The 14,898-nt window shown below is 40.0% G+C and overlaps 1 protein-coding gene across 4 annotated transcripts in view; it reads left to right on the forward strand.

Annotated features, from left to right (window-relative positions):
* Nucleotides 1-14,898, forward strand: part of col11a1a (collagen, type XI, alpha 1a) — a 363,765-nt gene that overhangs the window by 48,818 nt on the left and 300,049 nt on the right. For all 4 annotated transcript variants that reach the window (XM_034171602.1, XM_034171606.1, XM_034171594.1 and 1 more), the window contains exon 2: nt 14,538-14,702. The gene's annotated coding sequence lies outside the window, so the exon portion shown is untranslated. The remainder of the gene's footprint in view (nt 1-14,537; nt 14,703-14,898) is intronic.

Below are 14,898 nucleotides of genomic sequence, written 5' to 3' on the forward strand. Positions count from 1 at the left end.
AGCTGTTCAATTCAGACAGAAGATGAGGACTTCGATGGATTTGTGACAGAACCATAATAAAAAATAATGTGAGTACCATATTGTTAAATACCGGTAGTTCAAAGTTGTTAAAAAGTTAAAATAAACTAACCGTTTTGCTTCCGTGACTTTTTTTTTTTGTAGACTATATATTTTAGCGTGCGCCATTTGTAAGGGTTAAGTACCCGCTAATTGAGGGCGCACCTTATAATCCAGTGCACCTTTTGTAAGGGTTTAGTACCCGCTAATTGAGGGCGCGCCTTATAATCCAGAGCACCTTATGGTGCAGAAAATACGATAGTTATTCTATCCGGATTAATTTGATCTATAAATCAACATCATAAGTCAAACCTGCTTTCCTTTTCAAGACATCTGCCTCACGGCTGAACCACTGTATACTGTCAAGGTAAATGACGCTTTCCTGCAGCAGTGGGAAGGGTGCACAAAGACAGAAGTGCAGACTCATTGGCTGTGTTTGGGTTCATGATTGCCTTTGATTCTGTCAGAATTGCTGATGGTGTTTAAACTCATAATCAGTTTCGTAGTAGCTAAGAGTGTATTTCAGATAATTTTTTGGTGGTTATATCGGTTTAGCGTTGTAAAGATAACTTTTCAGTTAGGTAATTAGCAGTTATTGACGCTAACTTTTGGTTAGCTGTTTTGGATAACTGAAACTGAGATACGTGTAAAAGCCTTCCACTTTATCTTGTACAACCCCAATTCAGAAGAAACCATGAGACTCAAGAGTGCAAAAGGAAAATAAAGCAATCCTTACATTTACAATGACCTATGTTTCATTGCAGACACTATGAACCAAAGATATTTCATGTTTTGCGTGGCCAACTTCACTTCATTTGTTAATATATGTCCATTCCTGCTTAAGGTCTGCAACACATTCCCCACTCCCCCACAAATAGTTGGGATGGGATCAATTTATTCTAAATATAAGGATTAAATCATCACTTCCTGCCACCTTTTGAAGACAGGTCAGGGGATGAATACATGAACATTTCTGTTGTGGTTAGAGGTCCAGATGGGACCAGACCATTACAGGTGATGGACACAAACACTGGAGCAATAACCAGAATAGGTTGCAAACAAAAAGAGCTTTATTGCGAGGGCAGTCGCATCTCCTCCTCTCTCTTCTTCTTCTTTTTTGTCTTTATTTCAGCTACAACCTTCAAAAGTCCCAACTTCACCAGCTTGTGAATTCTTCAAACTAATTCGGAATAACCATGGAATTGATCAGGTGGGCTCTCAATGCTATTGACACCCATTTTTCACAAGGAAATCAAGGCTGGGGGACCCTGCATGTCCAGATGGAACCTATCCTGGGAGCTATGTTCTCAATGCCTGGGAGAAGTGGCACATTACGTGCTTGGCACCACTCTCAGTGGAAGACATCGAGGATTTATTTTATATGTTTTTATGGCAGGAGGTCTGGTGCTTATTGGTTTATGCACTGCCCTGACCTACTGGAAAATTGGCAAGAGGGCTGCTACCAGAACCACAACCCCACACCTGTCCATCATGATTAATGAGGTGGGCAAAATGGTATATGCTCAGACTGCGTTAACGTTCAAAACTCAAACGCAAGTTGGATACCATCTCGGAGCAAATGTCTGCCTTGCAGAGGAAGATGTTAGACACCAGGGATTACTCATAAATTGGTTTCAGACAGTGAGAGGAGCTGTGGAATTTCTGTTTCTCTACCCAACTCCAATCATGGCAGCTTATCAGCTACCGAAGGTCAAAATGCCCCACTTGTTTTTCCTCCAGAATGATCTCATAGACTTTGATAAGCATTCCGCGTCCCTCTTATCTATCTGCCCTCCCCCACAGCCTCCTGTTGTCAAGCCAACTCCAGCATACACGGACAGAGACTGATATGAGCCACCGGCACACGTGGACACAAACTCCCCCCTTTTGTTTCTGTCTTCTGTTTCTGGCGTCCTGAAGTATATGGAGCTGGAAGTGGAGCCAGATGGGACACAGAGATCCGAGGACGAGGATCTTGAAATGAGCTGCAGAAAGCTCAGACATCAGAATGTATAGAAGCATCAGCGTAGACAAGGTCTTGGATTTCTCACGTAAGACTTTCAGGGTCACCAAGACTGGCAAAGACTGAGCTCAGAGCCGAGGTTTAAGTAGCCGGCTCATGATCAGGAGCTCATGTGCATCAGGTGCGAGGAGATGATGAGCTGCAGGTGTTCCTCGGCTCTACAGCGCGCCACCTGGAGGGAAAACAGACAAACTACACACAAGAGGTTAAAAAGGGCAAGGACAAAGGCTGACCATGACAGTACCCCTCCTTAAAGGGCGGCCTCCTGGCAACTAAACGGGGCAGGACGGAACTACCCAGAGCCCACGGTGGAGAATACAGAGGCTGTGTGACTCTCCAGGGCCAACAGGGGAGCAGGATCCAAGGCATACATCTCTCCTAAGCCCACGGCGGAAAACAGGGAGGCCGTGCCGTAACCTCATTAGAAGTTCAAAAAAACATTCCTGTTTGGAGGAATGGTTGAATACAACCCCTGGCAATAATTATGGAATCACCGGCCTCGGAGGATGTTCATTCAGTTGTTTAATTTTGTAGAAAAAAAGCAGATCACAGACATGACACAAAACTAAAGTCATTTCAAATGGCAACTTTCTGGCTTTAAGAAACACTATAAGAAATCAAGAAAAAAAGATTGTGGCAGTCAGTAACGGTTACTTTTTTAGACCAAGCAGAGGAAAAAAATATGGAATCACTCAATTCTGAGGAAAAAATTATGGAATCACCCTGTAAATTTTCATCCCCAAAATTAACACCTGCATCATATCAGATCTGCTCGTTAGTCTGCATCTAAAAAGGAGTGCTCACACCTTGGAGAGCTGTTGCACCAAGTGGACTGACATGAATCATGGCTCCAACACGCGAGATGTCAATTGAAACAAAGGAGAGGATTATCAAACTCTTAAAAGAGAGTAAATCATCACGCAATGTTGCAAAAGATGTTGGTTGTTCACAGTCAGCTGTGTCTAAACTCTGGACCAAATACAAACAACATGGGAAGGTTGTTAAAGGCAAACATACTGGTAAACCAAGGAAGACATCAAAGCGTCAAGACAGAAAACTTAAAACAATATGTCTCAAAAATCGAAAAATGTACAACAAAACAAATGAGGAATGAATGGGAGGAAACTGGAGTCAACGTCTGTGACCGAACTGTAAGAAACCGCCTAAAGGAAATGGGATTTACATACAGAAAAGCTAAACGAAAGGCATCATTAACACCTAAACAGAAAAAAACAAGGTTACAATGGGCTAAGGAAAAGCAATTGTGGACTGTGGATGACTGGATGAAAGTCATATTCAGTGATGAATCTCGAATCTGCATTGGGCAAGGTGATGATGCTGGAACTTTTGTTTGGTACCTTTCGAATGAGATTTATAAAGATGACTGCCTGAAGAGAACATGTAAATTTCCACAGTCATTGATGATATGGGGCTGCATGTCAGGTAAAGGCACTGGGGAGATGGCTGTCATTACATCATCAATAAATGCACAAGTTTATGTTTGATATTTTGGACAATTGAAAGGATGTTTGGGGATGATGAAATCATTTTTCAAGATGATAATGCATCTTGCCATAGAGCAAAAACTGCAAAAACATTCCTTGCAAAAAGACACATAGGGTCAATGTCATGGCATAGGGTCAATGTCAATGAGCAGATCTGATTTGATGCAGGTGTTAATTTGGGGGATGAAAATTTACAGGGTGATTCCATAATTTTTTCCTCAGAATTGAGTGATTCCATATTTTTTTCCTCTGCTTGGTCTAAAAAAGTAACCGTTACTGACTGCCATAATCTTTTTTCTTGATTTCTTATAGTGTTTCTTAAAGCCAGAAAGTTGCCATTTGAAATGACTTTAGTTTTGTGTCATGTCTGTGATCTGCTTTTTTTCTACAAAATTAAACAATTGAATGAACATCCTCTGAGGCCAGTGATTCCATAATTTTTGCCAGGGGTTGTACGAGGAACCAAGGACAGGCCCCCCCTAAGAAATGCACTGCAACGCCCACCAGCCAAAGTCTCAATTCTGCAGGACCCTCGAACAAAATATTCACTAACGCCTAATGCCGAGTTCACACCGGACGCCACGCAATGGAAGGATGCGTTGTGGCGCCACAAAAGTCCAAGCAACACAATGGACGCGAATGAAGCGATGCGAATGAAGCGATTTTGTTCAAAAAGTTGAAAGTTGAAGTTGAAAAATCAGAATTTTTTTGTCTTGTTGCATCGCGATGACCAATCAGGGACTGGATATGTAGTGATGTAGAGATGTCTGGAGTTTATACTTGATGTGGCCATGTCCTGTCTCTGGCAGCCAGCCTGTGAGCAGGACTTATATCCCTTTTATCCTTTATTTCACAATTATGACAGAGTTTGAGGGAAGAGCGAGCAGCAGCACTGCAGCAGCCAGTTTTTTCTTTTTCACGTGTGGGCGCGAACGAATCGTCCGTGAAGATTATTTTATTTATTAACTACACAGATGTATAATAAAACAAATGGTGGCTGGTTTATAACACAATTATGACAGAGTTTGAGGGGAGAGCGAGCAGCAGCACTGCAGCAGCAGCAACACAGCAGCAGTGGCAGCCAGTTTTATTTTTTTTAATTGTTCACATGTGCGTGCACGAACGGGGCAGGAGGTAGTCAAACTGGGTCCTGGAGAGGTGGAAGTACTGCTGAAAGCGTCCGTCATCCAGACGCAGCTCCTGCAGCAAATAATGAAACTCCCCAAATTGGTAAAGTCTCATGAGGATGTTGTGAACCCAGGGACGGTGCCGCTGGCGATGTTTGTCAGCTTTCCACAACAAATAGAGCACAGCACCTCACTCCGTGTGATCAAGGTCCGCCATATTGACTTGACTGACAACCGGAGCCAGTGAGCGGAATGGAAGCTTCTCCTATTCGATGAAACATTGGGGTGACTTTTCACAGCTAAAGCAGAGCGACACACCGGGTGATGGTGGCGCATCCATTGCCAGGCGAGGGACGCGAATTTGTGGCGTTGCGTGTCGTCTGGTGTGAATTCTCCCCACCCTAAACATAGCAACCCCGACCCCCCGCTTCAGTTTTAATTTCGTGCAGCCATCACGGAATAAATGAGAATGAATTTGTGCTGCCGTGACGAAAATGAGGCACTTTTCGTCACAATATCACGAACCAATAGATTAATGTATATTTCATGCTCCTGAATCACGACTTACCGTGAGACAGGGTTGCAGAGTGAGGAACCCGGGCTGAGAGGCTCCGGACCTGGGCTTCAAAGGAATCCATGGATAGCTGTATTTCTCCCAGGAATTTCCCTTGAAGGTTGAGAGCCTGCTGAATCAGATCCCGCTGAGTCCATTTTTATGGCCAGAGTCTTATGTTGTGGTTAGAGGTCCGGATGGGACCGGTCCGTTACAGGAGATGGACTTAAACGCTGGGAGCAAGAACCAGAATAGGTTGTGAATGAAAAGAGCTTTATTTACAATAATAAATAACTGAGGTGCTGAGCTGGAAGAAGCTTGCTGAGCTGAGACTAGGTTCACATATAGTGGTGGAAGTTCGGGAGCCACAGTGCACACAGGGACAGACTTGGGAGTCTGAGAATGAGCTGGAGTCCTGGAATATATGGAGCTGGAACTGGATCCAGGTGGGATGCAGAGAGCCAAGGATGAGGAACTTGAACTGAGCTGTGGAAAGCTCAGACGTTGGAGCACATGTATGCGTCAGCGTAGACAAGGTCATGGATGTTCAGAGAAGATTCTTGCTGGTCAGGGTCACCGAGACTCTGGCAAAGAATGAGCTCAGAGCTGGTGTTTAAGTACCCAGCTTATGGTTGGGAGCTCATGTGCATGAGGTGCGAGGAGATGATGAGCTGCAGGTGTTCCTTGGCTCTACAGTGCACCACCTGGAGGGAAAACAGACAAACTATGCACAAGAGGTTAAAAAGGGGAAGGACAAAGGCTGACCATGACAATTTCTAAGTCATTTCTGTCTTGGACTTCATTTACATCAAACATTAAGAAATGGTAAATTTGTGTCAAGTAGGCAATTCTTAAAAATCAAGTGGCTTCTTGTCACAAACCAGGCTGTGAACACCCTTGCATTGATCAACAACATCAAGTGATGCTGAGCAGAGTTTATATCTGGTTATGAACAGGCTGCAAGCCTGTTTTTTTTTTTTTTTGGGGGGGGGGGGGGGGAGGCAGATGCACACTGACACAAACACTTAAAAGAACCATGCTGTCCATGTGTTTCCTGTAATGACAGAAGTCAGTATTACAATTGAACAATTATTTGACCTGTGCTGGCAGGGAGACTATAAATGACCTTGTCTGGTTTTCCTCATACAACTGCCTGTTCATGCTGTCTACATATTCAACAGAACATTCCTAAAACCAAAAAGAAACCTAAAACAATCCTTTCTCTCTCTCTCTCTCTCTCTCTCTCTCTCTCTCTCTCTCACTCACTCTCTCTGTTGCTCTCGCTCTCGCTCTCTCTCTCTCTCTCTCTCTCTCTCACACACACACACACACACCCCTATTCCACAGGGCGCCGTTCTAGTACGATCACCCATGATCCAAAAAAGTGCAAAATGGGATGAAATGGCTTGCACATCCTAACAGGTTGGCTTATAAAGTGCAGACCTGGCAACTGGCTGGTTTATAAGGTGCACACCTGGCAACCTACCTGAACACTAAAGAACAGAGTCCAGGCTAGGGTTCAGTACACAACAAATCAGGATACTTAACAGCAGTCTTTCCAAGGGCACAACAGGAGGAATAACCAGGACCCAGCCCAAAATAGCAACTAAGTCAAAAAGATATTGAAGCTAAAATATGGGAAACTGAGTGGTGAGGATAAGTACCAAAGGTCAAAACACAGGAATCACTGGAACACTAATGGTACTCACCAGGAACACTGGGAAAACAAGGACAATGTGAGAGAGAGAGATGGAACCACTATGATTTGGCAGGGGACATGTAAAAAGAGACACTTTTTAAAGGAACGCTAGTCTGTTAATGACAGAAGTGTGCAAATGTGAGAACTCAAAAAATTATCTTTATCTGTATTTATCTTTATTAAATATTGGAATTGTAACATACAATTTGGCACAAGTGTGAAATGCATTGTCTTTAGTATGTTACAGCAGCATGCTAATATCCAACCCTTGTCATTGAAAGAGTTTTTCCCCTGCTGTTTCTGAAGGAAAAAAGAATAGGGAGTAAAATAAAACAATATAAATAAAAAAGCACAGCTCAAATAAAACAGAGAGACAAATGATCAACAGCTAAAATGCAGAATTCTAGAAAATAAGTCTCTGTAGGTTCTCAGTCTTCCAGGCAAAGATCTGTGGATAAGGAAGAGGCCAAGAAGAGAACAAGAAGTCCAGTTGCCTCAACTAAAATCTAGACAATACTACTAATTATAAGAACAATGGTGTTTCTCCTTCAACCATGATTTGACAGCCTCAAATGCATCATACTGCCACCTTAGTTGACAGTATGATGCTCCTTTAATTATAACCTCAGAAGGACTGTAATCTGGTATAATGGCAAACATGAATAATCACAGTTGCCAGAATCACCAGGAAATTAATATTGAACTATGATCACTGAGAGAGAGTGAGGAAACACAAAAGGTGCAAAGGAAAAAAGACCGACAAGAGCACATCAAACCGAAAGTTAACTAGGGAGACACCTGTACATTGCTCTATGCACTGTGGGGAAATTAACGGCACAGAATTACCACTGGACAGCATTGTGGAAAAAACTATAATAACCAGGGGGAAGAGAAATTTCGCTTGTTCTTTTGAAAAGCACTATTTATTGGCCAGTGATTGACTGTTTTAATTTTAGATATTCATTTGTTTTAGATATGTCTCATGGAGTGCTACCCACATTTTGTTATATTTTTGACTGATCCCTTCAATATGATGACGATAAAAACTTTTTCTGTTGATCTATTTAAAATCTAAACATCATCATAAAGCTGTATAACTGGTGATGTAACAGAGACAAAAGTTGCACTATCTACAGTTTATACAACCACAGAAGTCTATAACTCCTTCAAAGTCATCTAGCAGTCTTGATGGTTTCCTACACTCCTTCCAACATGGTCATTCGCACTTTGAGAGCTGCCTGCTTCACACAGATTTATACAGGAAAATTGTGTTTGCATTTCTTAATGATTTATAAGAAATTAAGACAGATTCAGTGACTTGGAAATGTTCATGTATCCATCACCTGGGTTGTCTCCAGAAAAATGGTTGCAAAAGTGATGATATAATATTTAGATTTTGAAAAACAAAACAACAAACTTCTGTATATATATATATATATATATATATATATATATATATATATATATATATATATATATATATGAAATTAAGTTGACCACACAATACATGAAATATCTCAAGTTCATGCTGTCTGCCATGAAACAGAAGTTAGTTTGCATTTTCTATATTGTCCAACTTTCAGATTTGTGGTTTTATTTCTAAATGTGACATTATTCAAATTTTTGTAAATTTATGAAGTCAAAATTCTGAAGTCACTCTTCAGTCTTTTTGATTGGAAGTTTGACACCAGGTATTTCCTGGAATCATACGATCTCACATACAAAGGGACCATGATTCTGCCTAAGTTGTATGCAGTGACTGACTATAGACTGGGGCGCTGGCTGTACTGTAGGACTTTGGTCTCTTCCTCATCCCTATTATCAAGCTAGTGTTTGATACAGAGACAGAAGCTGTTGAAAAATTAAGATTGTAGTGCTTTCCCATGGGTGTCAGGCAGGCTCAAGTGCATCAGGCAGGGGAAAATTGGAAGCCTAGATGGTGTCTGGTCACTCTTATCATGGTAAAGCAATCCAGGTATTATGGAGACAATTCAGTGTTGGCACATGTGGCTTTGAAAATGGTATTTCCTGTCAGATAGCTCTGTAGAGTCACGGGTCACATTTCCTTCTGCAACCTGATAACAGCTGATCATTGGAGAAATGCATTTGTAAGTCCCTCCAGCTGCTCCTTTGTTTGCACTCAGGGCCACAGCAAAGCCAAGCTGGGCCTGCATGTTGAGTTGGTACAAGTTTTACAGCAGATGCCCTTCCTGATGCAACTCAGCATCACATGGAGAAATGTGGCAGAGGTGAGGTTTGAACCAGGACCAAATGTACTAACCACTTGGCCACCATATTATGCTTGAAAATACAATGAGGTCCATTGAGCTTTTGCAGTGTTAAATGAACACTGAAAAGAGTAGACACAGAAAGACATTTTTGTAGTGTTAAATGTAATACTGACAGTGTTAACAATTTTGAAAGTGTTAATTTAACACTGAAAACACTGGACACGGGGCAGCACAGTGGATTAGTGGTTAGCACTGTTGTCTCACAGCAAGAAGGACATGTGGTTGATTCCCACCTGTGAACTTTCTGTGTTTGGTTTGCATGTTTTCCCGGTGTCTGTGTGGGTTCTCTTTGGGTGTTCTCCTCCCACATCCAAAGACATGCAGGTCAGGTGGACTGGAAACTTTAAAAATTCTCCGTGGGTGTGAGTGTGTTTGTTTGTCTATATGTGGCCCTGCAACAGACTGGCATCCTGTCCAAGGTGTACCCTGCCTCACACCCCATGACTGCTGGGATAGGCTCCAGCCCTCCCGTGACCCTTAATTGGAGTAAGCGATTGAAGTCGAGTGAGTGAGTGAGAGAGACTGGATGCATATAAACACTTTCTAGTATTAACTTAACACTGCCAGTGTTAATTTAACATAGCCTGATACAAAAAAACTGTTTTGATCTGTGCAGCTAATTTCCAGCACGGTGCCACAGAGTCAGATTTTCGTGACAGGTTTTTTTTTAACTCACTATTACTAACCCTACTCCTACCCCAACCCTAACCTTAACCATAACCTAATCTTACTCTTCCCCCCACCCTAACCATAACCACCCCCGACCCCCCGCTTCACTTTTAATTTCGTGCAGCCATCACAAAATGAACGAGAATTAATTTGTGCTGCCATGACGAAAATGAGGTGCTTTTCGTCACAATATCACAAACCAATAGATTAATGTATATTTCGTGCTGCTGAATCACAACTTGCCGTGAGACCACGTTGTGTTTGTTCCAACCAGGCTACATTACCAATGTTCCACCGTTGAGCTATTTGTAGCCATAACATGTCTTCCCATAGATCAAGCTGTGCAAAAGAAAAAAATCTGAATATCCTGTTACATGTGCAATGAAACATTCTAAATATGCCCATAAGGAGTCCAGTGACCCAAGCTCTCAGCACACCAAATTTGGTGTAGGTAGGATCAAAACTGTAGGTTTCTATAAGCATGAAACACATTTGTGCTTATATATATTAAGTACATACAGTGTGATGAGATTGTTTTAAAAAATCTGAGGTAAAATTATAGCATTTAGGAGATATTTCTGTTACACATTTCACCGTTGTTTTAAACAAGTTTTGTCAAGACCAGATTATGTTTGTAGAGGGTGAATGTGAACACAAATTTGGAGATATTCATCTTTAAACCTCAAACATGAAAATATTCAGGATGAGGATCAAAACTGTTTTTTGCATGATATGACTCCTTTAATTAGAAGTGATCATGAGCTTAACCTGGAGTATTTTCAATTTCATATGTGTTCCTTCAAAAAAAATGTCAGACTGTTTTATGTTTAACAGTTCTGGGCCTATGTTTGTAATGAACATTAACACTTATACAGACATGAACACAAAAATGATGCTGGTTCACACAACAGAATGAAACAGAATTAAACAGATTTCCATGTGCATATGAAATTGACTTTTATGACAGTTACCTCTAAAACAAAAGTACAGTTGTGTTCAAAATAATAGCAGTGTGTTTCAAAAAATTTCCTTTATATAGCGCCAAATCACAACAGAGTTGCCTCAAGGCGCTTCACACAGGTAAGGTCTAACCTTACCAACCCCCAGAGCAACAGTGGTAAGGAAAAACTCCCTCTGAGAAAGAAACCTCAAGCAGACCAGACTCAAAGGGGTGACCCTCTACTTGGGCCATGCTACAAAACATAAATTACAGAACAATTCACAGACGAATATACAAGAATTGCTGTTGGTGCACAGGACAGGAGGGTCGTCAAAACAAATACAACTCCCATCTCTGGATGGAGCTGCACCTTAAACAGAGAGAAAAAACAGTATCAGGCATCAGAAAGACAAGAAATACTGTATAATTTGCCAGCATTAATCAACAAGAAATACAGAAGAAATAATAAGGTGATCGCCGGCCACTAGCCCTAAGCTTCACTAAAAGACCCAGAATTTAGGTAAAGTTGAGGCCGGGGCCCACTCCAATTACTAATAACATGAATTAAAAGAGTAAAAAGCGTAAAACAAATCTGTACCAGTATGCTAGCCATATGAAAGGGAAAATAAGTGTGTCTTAAGTCTGGACTTGAAAATAAATTTTGAGTAAAGCTCAAAATCCTTATAATAGCTGTTATTTCCAAACATGCAAATGCACACTACTATTGTACACTGCACATTCTATTCCAAATCAAAACATGAAGAAAAAAATGATCAAATTTGTTATTACTTTACAGAAAGTGCAGAAAAAGTATTATTAGGCTGTTCAAATAAATAAATAAATAATAGCAGTGTCTGCATTTTTCATTACAAACTCAAGCATTTATTTTATAAACCGACAAAAATGCTTGAAGATTTAACTTTTCCACGAATTACTTAATTAATATTTAGTTGAGAACTGCTTCACTTCTGTGTTGCATGGAGTCAACTAACTTCTGGCACCTGTGAACAGGTATTCCAGTCCTGGATGAATGGACTATATTCCACAATTCCTCTGCATTTCTTGGTTTTGCCTCAAAAACATAATGTTTGACATCACCCCACAAATCTGCTCTTGGATTAATGTCCAGGGATTGGACTGGCCACTCCATAATGTTAATCTTGTTGGTCTGGAACCAAGATGCTGCTCACTTCCTGGTGTGTTTGGGGTCGTTGTCTTGTTGAAACACCCATTTCAAGAGCATTTCCTCTTCGGCTTCAGACAACATGGCCTCTTCAAGTACTTTGATGTATTCAAACTGATCCATGATCCTTGATATGTGATAAATAGGCCGGGCATCATAGTATGAGAAACATGCACATATTGTGATGCTTACTCCACCAGGTTGTCACTATCTTCACAGTGTACTGTGGCCTAAATTCAGTTTTTGAGGTCGTCTGACAAATTGTCTGCAGCCCCTAGACCCAAAAAGAACAATCTTTCTTTCATCAGTCCACAAAATGTTGAGCCATTTCTTTTTAGGTCAGCCAGTGTGTTGTTTGGCAAATTGTCACCTCTTCAACACGTCATTTTTTCAATGGTGAGACTTTGCGGGGGCTTCTTGTCCATAGTTTGGCTTCACAGAGGCATCTTCTAATTGTTACAGTACTCATGGGTAACTTTACTTTCTTTCTTTCTTTGTTACAATTTCAATATCATTTAATGACAAATTTCTGCAGATAGTATCAAATGCTTTCTGTAAATCAAAAACAAAACCTACAGCATGTTGCTTATTTTCAATTGCATTTGTAATCTGTTCAACAAAATCAATTACAGCCAGTGAAGTAGTGCAATTTTTTTTCCTGAAACCATATTGCTGTTCGCTAAGTATATGATGTTTAGTTTTGAAATCATTTAACCTATTTACAAATACCTTTTCTAAAAATTTTTAAAATTGTGGTAAGAATGAGATTGGCCTATAATTTGAAAAGACATGTTTGTCACCAGATTTAAATTTCCCAGTCATTAGTGACAAGTTACAAATATATGTGAAAGGTTTAACAATGCAATCAATAATATTTTTCATCAAAAAAAATATCAAAGTCATCTCTATCAGTTGATTTTATTCCCTTAGAGTTTATGAACAATGTCAATTATTTTGCATTCATCAGTTTCTTTAATGACCACTGAATCCTAAATTTTATGTGTTATGTGTATGTGTTACTGTAATCCAAAGAGCACATTTTAGAAGATATAATTGAATTTGCTAAATTTTTAACCACATTAACAAAGTAATCCTTAAAATGAGCTGCTATAGCTTTATTTTCCTTAACAAGTGCATTGGTATTTATGTAAAAAAGCCAGGATATTCTTTACCACCTTTTTTCTTATTTAGATTTATTTAATATTTTATTACTTTTTTCCAACAAATCACTACAATACTGCCTTTTACAAGATCGTTAGATAATTAGATAGATAATAGATAATTAGTTAGATAAAGATAATTTTAGTTAGTTTGTTTTATATATATTATATCTTCTCTCGGTATCAATTGTTCTTAGCTTTAAATACTGCTTGTACAAAATATAATCTTTTTACATGCATTTTGCAGTCCCTTTGCACCACCAACTTTGTGGAAAAGCTGACTGAGATGTACAACATTATTAAAAATAATAAGCTTTTATTTGTTTGTGAAGACTTCAACATAGACCTCTTAAATCCTCATAGCCAAATACATACAACTGAATATATAAATTCTGTGTTTTGTATGGGAATGTATCCAGTGATTACCCATCAAACTAGGATAACTGCGAACACATCGACACTTATTGACAATATATTGACAAATGTTACCGTGGGGAATTTAGAGGGGGGACTACTTATTAGTGACATCAGTGATCATTTGCCAGTTTTTGTAGTTTTCAATTCTTTAGTGATAAAATTGACCATACCGAAATACCAAATTTCAAAAGGAAAATAACAGAGAGAATGGATTTAAGGGATCAAAACTGGAGTGACATTTATATCAAGGATATTGATATATACACTCTTATAAGTCATTCATTTCTATTATTTTCAATTTATATGATAAACATTGATTCAACAAGGTGTTGGAACCATTCCTCAGCGATGATTGCCCATATTGATATGATAGTATCAGGCAGTCACCCATTCAACCAGCAGTTTTTGAAATACTCACATCCGCCCGCCTGTCACCAACAACCATGTCATGTGTAGATGCCTAAATACAGTCAGTTGCTGTCATGTGTTTGTCTGGTTTGACATACATCTAGAGCTGGGTCCCCGGACCTCTGCTCCTAACTGGCAATTAGGATGGGTTAAATGCAGTAAACACATTTCATTGTGCAGGGAACATGTTCCTATGTGCGTATGACAATAAACTCCTTTGAATCCTTGAATCCTTGATTAGCTATTTGTGTTAACAAGCAATTGAACCTAATAAGGTCGCTTGTAAGTGTATGTATATATCTGAGTGTCTGTGTGTATGTGAAAATATACAAGTTACTCTATTTCATATGGCATTTATAACATGTAATGTTGCTGTTTAGAGCTGCTGGTAGTTTGGAATCATAGGTACTTCCTTTCTGGATCCATGTGTTGATTGTTGTAATGAACTGAACACTGAGTAAAAATAAAAGGACCTAACTGATATTTTGTCTACTTTCCTGAACAGCAGAACCAGTGGATGTGCTAAAAGTATTAGAATTTCAAAATTACCCCGAAGGAGTGACGAAAACTTCGGGATTTTGCACAAACCGAAGAGCATCAAAGCCAGATACAGCCTACCGAGTCAGCAAGCAGATCCAGATCAGCGGGTCGACCACACAGTTATATCCCGGTAAGAAAAAAACGATCAGCTCATCCACACGCTGCTATAAGATGGTGAATTTAGCACCTGTTGTTTTTAGAACAACAGGTAAAACACAAGGGTCATGTCAGGATTCTAACGCATATAACGGTTGCTGTTTAATTGAAGGCGTGGCTGCATGAATGTTATTTTTATCTGTCAGCTGTAAAGAAGGAGTCTGATTTGC

This window comes from Thalassophryne amazonica, chromosome 1 (genome assembly GCF_902500255.1).
Source record: "Thalassophryne amazonica chromosome 1, fThaAma1.1, whole genome shotgun sequence".
Classification (NCBI taxonomy): domain Eukaryota; kingdom Metazoa; phylum Chordata; class Actinopteri; order Batrachoidiformes; family Batrachoididae; genus Thalassophryne; species Thalassophryne amazonica.